General features: G+C 34.8%; 1 protein-coding gene across 5 annotated transcripts in view; it reads right to left on the bottom strand.

Annotated features, from left to right (window-relative positions):
* RUNX1T1 (RUNX1 partner transcriptional co-repressor 1) overlaps positions 1 to 16,765 on the bottom strand; it is a 122,822-nt gene that overhangs the window by 62,442 nt on the left and 43,615 nt on the right. The gene's annotated exons all lie outside the window — the stretch shown is intronic.

Below are 16,765 nucleotides of genomic sequence, written 5' to 3'. Positions count from 1 at the left end.
TTGGGATGTGTTGTACAATTTTTGCAGTCTATAAAAAACAATCCACTAAGGCTGATGCAATGTAAATTGATCTCAAATTTGTTAGTGTGAGTTATAGTCACTATTTTTATTATTGGTTAGCTGTTTATAGTTATTTTGTATCATGCTTGGCTTGTTTTCAGACTTAAAAACTGCCTATAACACAAATAACCCAGAGGTTCTCAACTCTTTTTGAAAGAGACCCAGTATACTTGGTATTAGTTTGATAACCCATTCTCCAAATGGTAAAATTATCTCTGTGACCAATTTTATAACTTTTTTGTGACCTATTACAAAATTACCTCTGCAAAGCTAGTTCACTAGTCCTTGCCCAGTGTTAGGTGAGTCTCTATTGTGAAACTAACTTTGGCCTAATGAATATGATGTTCCTGTATCCAAAACATTGTAGACCCATTAACAACGATTACTTTACTGAGAGGGTAGTGGATGCATGGAATAGCTTTCAAGCTGAAGTGGTAAAGGTTAACACAGTAAAGGAGTTTAAACAAATGTGTGGGATAGGCATAAGGCTATCCTAACTATAAGATAAGTCGAGGGACTAATAGAAGTATTTAGAAAACTGGGCAGACTAGATGGGCCGAACGGTTCTTATCTGCCGTCACATTCTATGTTTCTGTGTTTCTATTTAACCATCAATGCAGGAAAGTGGGCCAGGAAATTCCTTCCCAATTGTGGTAGAAATATATTCCCCATGATGTTTTTCCAGCCTTATCTGGATAACTGTTGACAAACCTTTTCTTTTATTCCTAGATGAGGACTACGAGAGACAGGACAAGAAACATCAGTCACTAGCCAAAATTAATCACTTCATGACAGCGGATCTAACAAAAATTTAATGAAAGGGTTTACCTAATATCTCCCTTTGCATGAATTAATAAAATATTTGAGCATTTTGGGAAACCAATACAAACACTTAGAGGACATATGGGAACAACCTTTTTTGCTCCAAGACAAATATATTATATGACCTTGCTAAGATATAATGGATTCTAACAGTGATAAAAATCAAGTTTTGCTATTTAGCCATCTAGTCCATGGCAACTGATCTGTCAAGCAAGACTAGTTTCATATATGTGTCAATCAGAGTTGTGTGGAGGTAGTAAACAAATTGGAAAACAAATAACACAATTATCACATTACCTCAACTTAATGTTGAGTGAATAAGTATCTGAAAAAAACAAATGTTATTGTTTAAGGTCTGGAAGGCCAGCGGATATGTTGGAGTGCTCTATAAGGCAAAGTTTATAGCACCGTTTTAATATAAAGTCAATGATCTTAAATAACATGAAAGAGATGTTCATCTGTTAACAACCAACTAATTTCATTTACTAATTTATTCTGTCGTAAAGAAACATCTATAGAAACATTACTAAACCTAATTTTTATGTTTGGCTCTATGTCATAAAACGAGATTGCCAATACACGCGTGTGATGATTGTAAACATCTGATTTAACACATTAGATTGATGGAGTTTTGTGGAATACATACTTATTGTCATAATACTCATTCCCTTGACAACTATGTAGCTAAGATCTAATGTGCAAATAGCTAATATCTAAAACAACACCCACAGCATTAAATCTAAACACGCCATACATATCATCAGACATAATTTAGACCAAATAATGATTTAAAACTATTGACTGGTAGCCTCAACATATGACTCATAATAAAATGTTACACAATGAAAAGATGCCTAGGTATGTGGATAATGGGGTGCTGTTTTAAACATGTTCCATCATCTAGGACCACTAACAATATGTCACCATATGTTTTCAAGTACATCCTGTTGGGATGTTAACTTAGCCCAACATCCAGGGGTTGTTACTATAACCCAATTTAATGGTACTCATTTTATCTACCTCGGAAGGATGAAGGGCTGTGTCAACCCTGCAGGGATTTGAACCTGCGACCCCCAAGGGTTGATCAGATTCTACTGATGATGCATTAGCCCAACTGAGTGTATTGCATGTTTTGTAACTCTACTGGGAGACTACAAGGAGACTAATCTAACTAGTAGTCTTCAGCTGACAAATGCCATGGAAATCAGCTTGTTGTAAATTACAACACCTACCTATCATTCTCGATTCCGATTTCTATACAATTACTTCTAAAATGTATTTGCATAGGATATTATTTCGTTCTTATAACCCACATTGCTTTTCAAACTAGAACTCAGAAACAACAGTGACCCTAGGGATTACCTCTATCTACTCCAACAGGATTACATGTTATTGATAAATTCTTCACAGTTACTGTTGTTTTTTTTTTTTTTTTTTAGAAAACCAACACTATCTGTGATGGGTTAACTGCTCTGGTATTTATATCACCAGCTAGGAATCCACAATGAACTCCTCTACTTCGATTCAGTTCAGTTGCAATTTTTTCGATGATCTCAGCTGTACCTGGCAACTAAGTTTCCATTTGCTTCCCCGAGAACCTGTTGAATAACCTATCAAACCTCTGGGGCAAATCGGAAGAGTTCTAATGTATGATCTCACCCCATTCTGTGATATGTCTTTAACCGATGTGGCCCAGCCAACATCATAAAAAGTTGAATTCTTCTGTACCATTATAATTATTTTATAATTTATATAGCGCCAGCAAATTCCATAGCGCTGTACAATGATGGGGTTTATTGTAGGGGACCGAAAACCAAAATTGCATAAATTAGACTAATGAAAGTCAGGCTATAATTATAGCTGCATTGGAGAATTTATTAAAATTAGATGATTTGTTCTGGTTTCTAAGCTAAATGGAATTTGGATTCCAATTCACTACAGTTCAGAGTTTAGGTAACAAACAGCGTATTAAACTGTATCCACATGATTCTCAGTTTATAAAGAAAATGGCTGTGATTTATGTTATTTAATAGAAATACATACTATTCTCCATTTTAAACAAACAATAATCACTGAAGCCCAGCAATTAAACCATCTCAAAAATATAATCTTCCGAGCAATTCTAAGCCAAACATTAATTTCCCTATATTATAAATATCTGCTTAATATTATCTATAAAAATAACATATTTTAAAACATTCTTATAATTATTAATAACCTGTTTATCATCAAAATATATGTATATGTTCAAATAAAGATATTCATTAAATGAATAGTTTAAGTAAATGCCAAAAAGAAACAAAAAACATTAGCTAAAAAAATGAATGTTACTCAACAAGATCTGATCTTCCTAAACTACTTTGTTTCATATAATGCAAACTTAACATTACATAATATTGAGCTACTCTTATCCCATGCAAAATACATATCCGAATGAACATACGTTTGGAATGACTTAACCCCTTCAGAAAAACAACAACAACAACAACAACATTCCATTACTGTTATGATAACAAGAGATTTGCCTTTTTAGTTCCTGGAGGGGGTAATATTATTATATTGGCATGCTGGGGGGAAATACGATTATGAAACACTATTCGTGCAGGTGATGAGTAATTGGCTCAGGTACATGGTGCTAATCCCAGCTATACAGTAGAAATTCTGGATTTGTAATAAATGTTGCTCTGTCTCGGGGGTGTTCTCATGAGATGAATATGTTGTGATTCCTTAAACATCTGGTTGGCAAACAATCAGCTCAGCTTAATTCATTGATGCCAAAAGGGTTTGGAAGCAGATTTAGATATATCTGGCAAGCAAGAAGAAGAGTCAAGAGAGATGCAGATCTCTGATGCCTTTTTTCAATAAACATTCTCCAAGTGGATTAGTAGAAATAAACACGAGAAAGATTATTTGATCACAATTACTGTTCACCTTGATATGTGTCTGTAAACACACGAAAACAAATAGTGCTACTGAATAAGGAAGGGTAGCATTTCAACACATTCAATGGAAATATCTTCATAACGCATACTAATTAACCCAGGTAGTGTCCTTATTCAATAAGCACTGCCTTCATTCTACATTCTCTGTTTAAGTCACCCATGGGCTTTGGCAAGACATTTAAGACCTTAAAACTGGGATTTGACCCCAATCATTTGTGTTGATAGGCTGGCCTATGTCCAACCATTCTGTGACAATGTATTTTTCTAACCTTACTTTGATATATGCCCAAAGTCGCTTTATTTCTCATACATATTAATTAAAGGGACATTCCATACAGAATGGATGGATGTGTATGTATCACTCATTTTATGTAATATATGGATATTGTATTTGAATGTATACACATTAAAAAAAATATGAATCTCCGACTGTGACCCTAAGCGTCAAACATCTGAACAGAGGAGCACCGGTCATTCTATTCCTATATTCCTCTGGCAAAGCATGAGTATTTCGGTTTTCAACGTTAGGGCTTAAGATACAGAGCCTGAGATGGCTCTGGAATACGTGAGTGTAACCATTTATTATTCATCTTTCCCTTTTATCTTACAGTACACTCATGGTATTATATTCTTCTTTTTTAGGCACTGCTAATATTCGCTTGCCATCTGCGTTGTGTACATGCATAAGTATTAATTATTTGATTATATATTTGTACTATTGTTGGAGGGAGCACTGTGACTTTGTGTTTTGCACTTTGTTGTTTTTTGTATTTTTATTATATAGGTGTTGGGGATACACCTATTTACACCCTCCATATACTTTATACCCATTAGAAGCGCCACACTTGTACCTATCAGACAAAGCATGATATATGCATCCTAGAGGAATAATCAAAGCATCCACAGACGATAAGATGCAAGATAAGGTATGTGAATAATAAAAGTATTTAGAAAGTTGGGCAGACTAGATGGGCCGAATGGTTCTTATCTGCCATCACATTCTGTGTTTCTGTGTTTCTAACCACAGGGCACACATTGTAGAAGTCTTGGCTAGCTATTCTCCTGATAACTCACAGCAGACAAGCCCATGTATGCTGAGGATTAAGTGACAGGTGGGTAGAAGGGATATTTTTTTTTTTTAGAAAATATATAGTTTGCTTGCAATTGCTAGATGAAATTCTCTACTCTTTCATTTAAATTTAAGTTGGGTTTACTTTGACAGGTACACTTTAATTGGTTCTAAGGAGAATACTTTGAGTTATACTGCAAGTCAACATCAGTTCTCCAGTAAAAAATAGGCTATAACATGGTGGAAAAGAATGTCTCTGATGCACTCATAATGCTTCATTCCAGGTAAATTACTTATGGCAATAAAAAAAAAAAAATACAAATATTATATAGCCTTTCTTGGGACATTGCCCTGCCCCCATAATTGTCCACAGAGCTCCATCTCTTTGACATTAGAGTGGAGGTTATATATAATGGCCGATGCCCGGGCACCCGATTTATTAAAGTCTGTTGTAATATTATCATGCCATATTTTCATGATAAAACTCTACAGGGATCTCTATTACCTACTTAACAAACTATTGGGAGTTGACCACTGACTTGCCAACACCAGTGATAATATACACATCATTAATGAAAACACTGTCAGTCACAGAACAGCTAACACAAATGTCTTTATAAGACACACTAAAAGACATACTACAGGAGAATATATGCAGCACACATATTACAGATATGAGACAAAAATACGCAATTTTTAACTTTGAATTGTATACAGAACTTGTGCCAGTACTGCATAATTTAAGGTAAAGGAATTTAGCAGAATTGTTGCTTTTTGTTCATTTTTAGAATTTGACATGTCTCTATGATAGAAATAGAAGTTGGGTGCTGATCCCACTGGCCATTCATTGGTTGTGAGCATCAGATGACTGCCAATTAGTGCAATTCTGTGCATATAAATAGTAAAAAGAGTTCTGGGCCGGGTTTGACGCCCCATTGATGCTGGGAGGAGTTATATCTCCTATGGCAAGAGGGTTAAGCTCTGTATGTGCAGTGTTAAATGGCAAAATGTTGCACATACAGACTACAGACACCATGACAACTTCAAATCACTGAAGTAATGATGTTTTTTTTTAATAATTCGGCCCCCCATCCATAGTCCAACAATCCAACTAACATAGATATTCTCATTTCCAATCGAATTGAGAAATAAATCTCACCACATTTATTAAACCTAATTTTATTACATAAAACATTATTATTTTACATTTTTTGTACAATAAAGGAAATAATGGAAATAATAATGGAAATGTGTACATATATATATTTTTTGAAGAGATAAAGCTTTTAACCCATTGATACAAATGATAAAAAAATAACTATCCCTTGTTTTGATTGCTACTGACAAAATAAATATACAGCATAATATAGTAATTCACTAAATAGATCTTGGTGTGTGCACATAGACTCCATATCTCAAGATTTTAAAGTCAATAAAAATGTTGATTGGTCTTGGAGTTGGCTCACTATGTACTTCGAAATAAGCTATTAAAAATGATGACGCCAATGAATAAACTATAATTGTAAGCCTGCTCCTGGTGTGAAAAGAGAATGATGGAATGCAATTAACTGTGTTTGGATAGAAGAAGGGATTCGAGTGAAATAAACTATACTGGAATGATGGAGCTTAATATCAAAGACAGTCACTTTCTTATCCTCGCGAATCAAATGAAGTCCAAAATAGGGTGAACTCATCCGAGGATATAAGATGAGCAAAGATAGGGAGCTGGTTGTAGAAAATTACTTCCACACCACAGCAATAAGGAATTAAAGAAAAGAAAACCCTATCGATGTCATTAGTTAGTCATTGGTAAGACACAAAATTGGTTTCTATCTAGATTTTTATTGCATCTTCAGTTCTACAGTTCGGTTTTGGTCACAGACATGATCAGCATTAATGCACTTTTGGGCTGTTGACATTGCTTGTAATAAAAGGTTCCATGTTCCTCTCTAACCTCACACATATTTATAAAAAAATATCAGGGCAGAATGACCTATTAATAAAATTAACAATGCACATTTATATTTCTACTTTATTCTGGTTTATTAGAACAAAAGCAGACATTAAGCCAAGGTTGTCAAAGTCTTGCCTTCCAGATGTTGTTGATCTACAATCCCCGTACATCTCAGCTCATCTAATGGATTAAAATAATTTGGGGATTTTGTAGTCCATCAACGTCTGGTAGGCTGGAGACTTACAACATTGTATGAAGCTTTATCACTGTGGTAGACACCGGGAAAGTCTTGATGTTGGCCATTAAAAAAGCAGCCTTGGACATTTCAAGTAATTATAAACACTGAGGACATATTCTAGGTGGGATGTTTTCACTCTATTGAACATATTACTACAGAACACTCCAGTGAATCAAATGAACAAGTGCATGACTGGTACCACACCAACATATAGAATATTTCCAATTCCTACACAAAAATATTTACCTATCTATATTTAGAGTACTATTCACGTTTACAGGTCTACTATGTGGTATCCAAGATCAATATCAAAACAGAGACAGTGTCAGTGCAATTTAAATGGTTACAATGTTTGAGGAACGGAGTCAGGGGCCTTCACCAAAAGCCTTCCCCACCCAAGTTTCTTATAACAGAATATAGCCAGTTAGTCGAATATAATGCACCACACCAACATACTTTAGTAAAGAGTCGAGCATCTCTTCTGTCACCTATTCATATTCTGTTCATATCCTACACAGGGAGTACGGGACAATAATCATGGAGGCTACAAATGATATGAAGAAAATTCCTCAATTGTTCAAATCTGCAAGTGTATTGACTAACACAAAACACATCATGAAGGTGTAAAAAAAAAATATGCACGCAATATAAATATATATTCTGGACTTTTTATTGGACTTTTATTGGATCTTTTTACTTTCTAAGTACCCATTTATTTTGTTTTTAATGTATTAACAATAAATGTTATTTACTATTTTATACTTTAGTCCAAAGTCCTTTATAGCCATCAGGAACTCCATTGGGGAGAGTGCTATTCCCCCTCTAAAGTAGCACATTGTTTATCAACCTCAGAGCCGGGATTTCAGGGCTCTGCAGAAGGTGAGCACAACTATTTATATTTCAAAATACCATTATAGTATGTGCAATTCTACACAGTTGTTTTTCTGCTTTTCTTCTCGTTGTATACTCCTGGAGGGACACTACCTGGGATAAAGGGGTGTGTTGCTGCCCTAAAAGCATAAAGGATCCTTTTACGGAGCCAATACCATATAGGCTCCTGTCCATGTGAGTGGTTTCAGTCATTACTTACTACCAATTATCCATTTTGGAACATCTGCACTATATTTTTGTTTCTCTTGTTTCCTTTTATATGTACATTCAAGTTTTTCAAGACTGTCACTGTACCAAAGGGGTGAGTAAACCCCTCTACTGTTTAGAGCGCTCCACTTGTTTGGTATAATTTGTATACCTTATTTCTGTATATTTGTTTTTTATTGTGGGTAAGGGGTATTCCACTTTTAGTGTTGAGCAGCTGTGACATTTTGGGCACTGTAAAGAAACACTTTCTATCTCTTTATTGAGGTAGTTTTCTCTATTTTGACGCAATATAAACCCCCCAAAATAAAGGAAGCTCTGGCTCTGAGATTCAATTAAGCCATGTCACATTTTGTATTTGTTGACTCACTATATTATAGTTGCGGCAATCACTCTAAAATTCGAATAAAAATACATTTCACCAGTTTGTACTTTGTAAATAATAGAAATGAATCCTTTTACATGAATTTATCCATTGAAAAAAAAAAGTTGACTGCTACCTTAAGAAAGAAGAAAAACAACGTAATTATTGCTAAGGCTTGTGGTGGTTTCAACTATTCTTTAACCAATTAAGGACACATGACATGTGTGACATGTCATGATTCCCTTTTATTCCAGAAGTTTGGTCCTTAACCCCTTAAGGACACATGACGTGTGACATGTCATGATTCCCTTTTATTCCAGAAGTTTGGTCCTTAAGGGGTTAAGGGGTTCAGAAAGATTTTACCCAAACATTTAATTGCTGCTAAATGTAGGTGGTTGCTTTCTTTTCGTAATCATTGTTTGCAACAAGTATTGCTAAAAACAAAAAAAAAAACAGCCTTATAGACAGTGGCAACAACTGCCAAATCAATTTCCAGCAGGCAATAAAGTTTACGGTTTACAATAAGCAATATACTATTTTAATACACTAGAATGCAATCCCAGTAATGTACTGACTGACTAAATGGAAAATGCATATATGCTATTAAAAAAAGGGCCTGGCTCAGAGACGATGGCTCATTTCTTCTGGGACCATCTTAAGACGTATGTGCAAGTGTATTGAAAATTTCACATGATGTAGCCATGTGTTAAAAATTACAGTCAGTTAAGTTCTCTGCTAAGAAAAATATGTGGGTAATTTATGAAATGCGCTCCGTGATGGAGATGTCTTAAGTAAAACCAGATTCTACAAACAAATCCATTTTTGAAACATGAACTTTAAAATAGGAAAAGTTCCAAACACATCTGGACACCAGGAGCATAAAAGGGTGGTCTGACCTAATACCAGGACATCTTTAAAGAAAGGTTAGTATTGCTGGGCTATGTTGACTGATAACTGACTGTCCTTTTATGGAAACAGACTCGAATGAAGCCACAGGCAATAATGTGTTCTAAAGGCCAACATCTGTTTCTTGATACTTCTAAACCAAAGCTGTTAGACCTGTACTGTTTTTATACGGGGCTCTGAGAATAAGCATTACTCAAAGATATATCAAATGTATCCAACGATAGTCAATTAAATCAGAAACCTCTCCTAATTTATATGTTTTTCTACCAGCGGGCCACATGCAGGTGATATAACATAACGTTAAGAACATTTTAATAAAAAAGGAAAACAAAACAACTTTCTACGTGGTAATGCATACATATATATTCATACACGTATTATAGAAATAATAGAAATTTATAACAAAGCAATTCTTCAGTGTTTGGTAACTAAACCAGACCTTGGAAAAAAAGTTTATCAATGGATTGGTATCCAACGGAGAGACATTAGGGTATAAATTATGGCCCTAAGAGGCCCTTCCCCAGACACCTTTATGAGTAGAACACTGAGATATTGTCCTACAATAGTGTAACAATAAGGTAACACAGTATACATCTACTTTCTCCAAGATGGAATTCTGAGAGTGCTTCCATAGAGTCAAGTCCATCATATCACTATGTATGACTGGTGGTTAAAGGTAGTGTCCTAGCAACAGAGGGAATAAATTGAGTTCAGTTAATTTTAATAATAAAAGTATTTAACCAAGGAAATTTACATTTTGCTAATTTTAAACTATACCTGGGGTTTTGTTTTGGAGATTATTATTAACCAGCTTAATAGTACCTCAATAGACTAAAGGTTGAATTCACAACTCTAGGGCCTGTGAATCTGAGATAGTGTAGATGGAGTCCTATCCAGTGTGATATCTCAATGATTTAAATCACTTTGTCTTTCTACAAAGTATTCATTTTCTAGTTCAATAGATTCAATATTTTACTTAATATAAAAAAAAGACCTTTGTGGTTGGATAAAAGGAAGCAAAGTTTATACTGCCATTATAAGAAACCGTTACTATGCACAAATGGCTCTACATATGTCAATCTGTGGGTAGCTTAGAATTTTTCCTAAAGGTTTTGTATAAATAGTAGCTGTGCCGGGATTCTAAAGTTATATATCATTAAGCAAAAAATATTGATTACGTTACAGCATCAAATATTCATTCTAGTTGCTAGGTATTAAAAAAAATGTATACAGCTATAAAATAATGTGTCATATAAATCCATCAAGTTTGTCTGTATCATTAGAGACAGTAAACCAAAATTTTTAGATCCTCTGAAAAATACCATGTCACGAAGATAATAAACAAGAGTCAAAGTTTATTTAATTCATGGACCACTAGAAAATTATGTTTTTGTTTCTAATTTAGTTTTGAGTGGTTTTTTTTTTTGTGCCTCTTGTTTTAGTTTAATAAAACCACATTGATAGCACAGGCACCGAACCAGACTGATACGCTCTGTTTATGCATAAGCCCTACCTCATGTCATTGGAAGCTAAGTGAGAAATGTGAGTGATTGACTATGTTATCCAGTCACTTATGTGTCTAAGTGACAAAAAAGGCATTTAAATCAGGACATTGAATATGTTTTTTCATCTTAATGAAACATTGACATGTAATGTAAAAAAATTAGATCTACTTTCCACACTCCACTATGGAATACAACAATGGACTACAGTTCGAAAGATATTTATCAGGAGAAGGATGGGAATGGTAAGAAACCTACCCCATCATGGCTGATCACTGTGGCTTTATGGGAAGAATCCATATCATTTAAAAACTTGCAGGCTTCGATTTCACTCCTTGGTCAGTAAGTCGAGCACTAGCCTTAATAACACAATGTATATCCCTAGGGATACTGATCATACACCAACTCTATTTTTGTTATAGATATATGGAATGAAAAATATAGTACCCTCGACTTACTTTGCAGTAAATAATAAACAAGGTCAAAACTTAAACAATTTATAAAGAAAATATTTTGCTGCAATACATTGTTTTGTTTACAGTGAAAATAAAACACCTTTAAAGGGAAAAAAAGTGTTTTTGTCTACATTACCTATTTTTTTTTAACTAATTGTATTGACATGTGATTGTGGCCTCTCTACAAAATATTGCAGCTTGATCTAATTGCATGGCTTTGCATCTGAAGGTTTTCTTCTTAACGGAAACTGAAGAGTTAGTAGACAAATCATATTTGTCTATTTATTCCCACCAGCTACTGGATCATTTTCATGTTATAGCATCTGTTCTGATATAGAGGAGAAGAATTACAAAGATCTAAAAAAAAAAACAGAATTACGTTGAGGTTTATTTCTCTAACACCCAGTTGCAGTTAGAAGATAACAGGCCTGCACATTTTAGATCACAAGAAAAACAGTTGAAATTTTTTTAGACTTGTTTATTTCATTTTATTTACTTTTGGGCAAACAGCAATTTGTCCAAAATCCAAAACTCAGAAAACACTATATGAATGAATCACAAACAAACTAAATGGGCAATGGCTAAGTGTTTTTAGCCTACATTGCTGCTATTTTACTTTGGATAGAACTATTCAGTACATTTTTGCATTGCCAGATTAACACAGAGTGTAATAGAGCTACAGCTCTAGGCCCCGTCCCCCAAAACAAAGCCATTATATATTTGTATATGTTGTCCAGTGTTTTTTTCAGGCACTGTGCATTGTACTGTCAGTACAGTTGCTGATGCATTAGAAATGTCTTACAGACTTTGTCTGTCCCACACACAGTTAATTGGCTAGACGAATGGGATGCAGCTCTTCCTGTGGTGGCCAGGTTTTGTAATATTAAAAACAGGCCCCAACCATATGCATTCTGTGGCTGACTGTCTCACACATATATGTCCAGGTATCTGTACAAATAGTATGATCAATGGTCAGGTCTACAATCCTAATGTATGGTCTCAGCATGAAGCAGTTATATTTTTGTGTCCATTAGCATTCCGTGATCCTGAGTCAAAATAAAACTGATTCAAGTCATAACCACAAATCAGGATCCTCTAGGAGTGATTGTTGCATGAATCATTTTTATGTTGATGCAGGTTCGGATGCTGATGTGCCATGCAGGACTTCCATGTTTTCTTTCCCTCCCCTTTGGACCACAGATGAAGACGAAAAGCAGAAAGTAGGGATACAAGAGAAAACTATCATTGGGTGGGGGGATGACAACGAGTGGAGAATAGAAAAAGAACAGATGAATAGATGTTGTGGAAGTTCAGAGAACTTGGAAGAAATAGGATTGTAGGGGCACACCAGGGTTCTGAGGGAAAAGTCCAACCTTTATTACACACACACAAAAGTATGTACACACATACAAATGATGCATGATATGTACATATCAGAGCAGGTCCTGAAGCACCTATCCACATGCTCTCCACTGTCCTTCCTCCTGGGCTCCCTACTGATCTGGAAGATTTGGTTTGGAGTCTGGTGATATGGTGAAAGATCTAAACCTATCGTTGGCTGCCCATTGAGAGCAACAGTATGTACAGAGGAGGCCTTGTGGAAGGGCATCCTGATACACAAGTTCAGGTCAAATCATTTGATAACAGCATATGTTAAGAAAGTGCCCGGGTCTCCAAACCACATAACAACTACATTGCAATCAGGCAGCAGAGTTCCTTTAACGTATGTATGGGTATGCTTTCAATTTCATTTTGTATCAATGTATGTTTGCAGAGGGTTTTATAAAAACCCACAATATAATTTATATAGACATGTTGAGGATGTCTTTAGATGCATCTGGATACAATGTATAATAAATAAGTTGTCTTTCGTTTTATTTATGAACTGTTTTTTTTCATTAAGTACATTGTAGTTGCATAGCCATATGTGATAGAATAGAGTTATGTCACTTGTGTTTTATGTTCTTCCCAAATCAACAATTTAAAAAAAAAAAAAAAAGCAAAAATCAAGTGCAAAGCCAAATATATAATCTGATTCTGTGCTTGAACTCAGCACAAAAATGAGCCCATACATGATGTTTATATACAGGCAAGTATATGTCCGTTTTGCAACACGTGTCCCAATATGTTCCAGTTTATCACAAATGAGCTTTAGATGTATAAGTAAACTCTCCCAGTTACTTTGCCAATAACAGGATGGAGACAGCAGTGTTTCCCAGACTTCTGCAAATCAATGGCCTTTTGTGTGGTTCATAGGCCACAAGCAGGAGTGGTCTTGTATGTTTGTTTCCTTGAGTTACGTCTTTGACCCTAACTAACTGCAATTCATGTTTTAATAATCCGAGTTTAACCATTGCATTGCAGAAGCAAATTACAACAAGGCATTATTCACCCCCACGGCACCCAGACATTGTAAGTTCTTATGTTTGGAATCAATTTTAAAATCAAATAAAATGTTCTTGTTTTAGTAACAACAACCTTTAAAAAAATAAAATAAAAAATAAAAAACAAGAAAAAGAATAATTAATTCTATGGATGCCAAAAGAATACATTTTAAATATCACTATTTTTGGTGTGCATTATTTATTGTATATTACTCTGCCCCCTGTTTGATGCTAGATAGATTAATTAGCTAGATGTTAGCCTACATTAATCTTCTGGCACCGACAGCAGTAACATGTGTTATACTCTATTTTGAACTATTACCATATAAGCTACAGTCTGATCACTTTATTTTTTCCTTGATTTACCGAGTCCTTGAATAGAACCCAGGCCAACCTAATTCATTTAAGAAAATCCTTGTATTTATAAGCACTAGATAAATACAAAGCCTCATTTAGATTGCTGTGAAACAACACTTGCAGGCATCAAAAATACCATAAAACAAAATGTAAAAAAGGAAACAGCAGATACACTCTGATTCGCATGCTTAACTCCTTTAATGCCAAGTGGAGTATTATACATTGCAAACTTTTACTCTTCTTCCTCAATGAGAAAAAAATAGAGAAATAAATCACAACAAACCAAGTATTTAAAAAATAAAATACGATAAAAAAAAATGAAAAAATGAAAAAAAAAAAAACTACCTATTCTTCTTCTTTGAGTGTTCGTAAGGCATAACATTGAGAAAATGTTGTTTTATTTGATATCTACTAGTAAAGACTGTGAAGGGTGTTTCACATTTTCTGCACTTAATCTATCTCCACTGTCAAAACATTCCATAGCTATAAGGGATGAGTGACATTTTACATGTGTAAAGTATTTAACCCTTCGATTTTTGCAAAGTGTGTCCAATACACTATTTAAAATTTTGATGGAAGTGTCTCTATTACGTTAAGGGTTAGACAAAAAACAATGAACATTTTAAAAAAGGCAAACGAGCCCTAAAGAAATTCGAAAGGGATCCCAGTGATGATGTTCATTGTCTAGGGATCTTATTAAAAAAAATACATTAAAAAATGCACATTTTATAAGGAAAATACATATGCAGATTATTGACCATTTAATAAATAGATGCATATATTGATATGTTGAAACATGTTCTGAGCAGATTGAGAGACAGTTCATCCTAATGGAGAGAAAAAAAAATGTACAGATGGGTGTCAAAAATAGCCAAGTGTCAGAATTGCTCAAGTATCTCGATTCTGGCACATGCTCATAGTCACAGCTGTGAATGCATATTCCGTTTCCAACTGCACGCTTTCCTGGCACTCAAAGCAAACATTTGAAAACACTATTGCTTGCTACTACCTTTAGAGGAAGGCAGTTATAATTTCAGCTTGTTTAACTAGGAATGTGGTATAAATACTGATGACAGATTAAAAGAGGATTTGTTTTTTATTGATATCAGCAATTCTAACGTTACAAGGCAATGTAATACTGAACGGTTTGAGAAAAAAATCTAATCAAATCAAATTAACAAAAATAAAGAAATAAAAATACCGGGCTTAGTGCTGTACATTTGCGCCTTGGGTTTATGACGCATATAGTTACAGTCCCATCTCTGTTTCTCCCCCTTCTCCTTAATCCAATCTGGTACTCAAATGGTTAAATATTAACAACGGCATCAATACTATTTATTTCTCAACACAAATGTAACAACAGAGAAAGCCTTGAATAATTAATATTCTTAGGTTATATATGAGCGAAACGATTAATTATTAATAATGTGAGTGTGTGGCAGGCGAGTGTGTTTGTGTGGATGCAAATGAAGAATCGACCTTTGACCTGTATTATAGAACTTAAAGGGATCACCTTTGAAACCTCAAAATCCATTGAGGTATTAGTCCTACCAAAAGAATGTTTTTTGGTTTTTTTCTCCCTACACACCACCGCAGCCTCGTTATTAATAACAATAAGCAAGCCACCTAGGCTTACTGACCACAGATCAACTCTACAAAAAGGCAACATGACAACAACTGTTAATAACTTCACAAAAAAGAATTTGACCACAGTAAGCTGCCAGCGGATATTGTTTCAAAACATCATCTGTGAAGGGCGTACGGACTTTAGGATTTAAAAAAAAAAATAACATGCCCACTAAAATAACACTAAATTTGCTGTCAAAATTCGCCCAACCTGCCCCCCTTCTTAGCAACTTCACAATACATTGGGAGTAAAGGAGGCCTCACGATAAGTGTAAATGATTAAATGACCTCTTTTCTCTGACATAAAACACAACACACAGACCCCAGTCTTTTTTTTTTTTTCCATTGGTTTTCTCAAGCAAATCCAGATGTGTTTTCACTGGCACTGGATCTTAAATTGGGGACGGCACCCACATCCAAGATTAATATTTTCTTCTGCATATTTGACATGAAGCAAAAAGAAAAAAAAAAAAAAAGAACAAAAATATAAAATCCTTCCCAGCCGCAGTATGGAGTGTAAGTAGTTCTGCAGATATTGGAAGAGTTCCTTGTCCAAATTAGAAGTAAAAATCCATCTGAGGAAGGAAAGGCTATATTTAAATAAAATGGATAGCCATTTGATGAGAAGGGCTATAATCAACTAGAATCCAAATGATTTGAACAATGTGCGCTGGTTCAAAGTACTGCAAGAATATATCTGTATGTAAACACCGCCACAATGATTTTCCTATATACTTCTATGCATGTGTGTGAGCACAATATTCAATATATATACACAATACATCATACACGTATAACACGTATTCAGTACAATGTACAGAGATGGTGACACTGTTATATGAGAGAGAGAGAAAGAGAGAGAGAGAGAGAGAGAGAGAGAGAGAGTGTGTGTGTGTGAGAGAGAGAGAGAGTGTGTGTGTGTGTGAGAGAGAGAGAGAGAGTGTGTGTGTGTGAGAGAGAGAGAGTGTGTGTGTGTGTGTGTGTGAGAGAG

Source organism: Pelobates fuscus, chromosome 4, assembly GCF_036172605.1.
Source record: "Pelobates fuscus isolate aPelFus1 chromosome 4, aPelFus1.pri, whole genome shotgun sequence".
Classification (NCBI taxonomy): Eukaryota; Metazoa; Chordata; class Amphibia; order Anura; family Pelobatidae; genus Pelobates; species Pelobates fuscus.
Note: the sequence above shows the minus strand (reverse complement) of the source record. Positions and strands in the feature narration are given on the sequence as shown.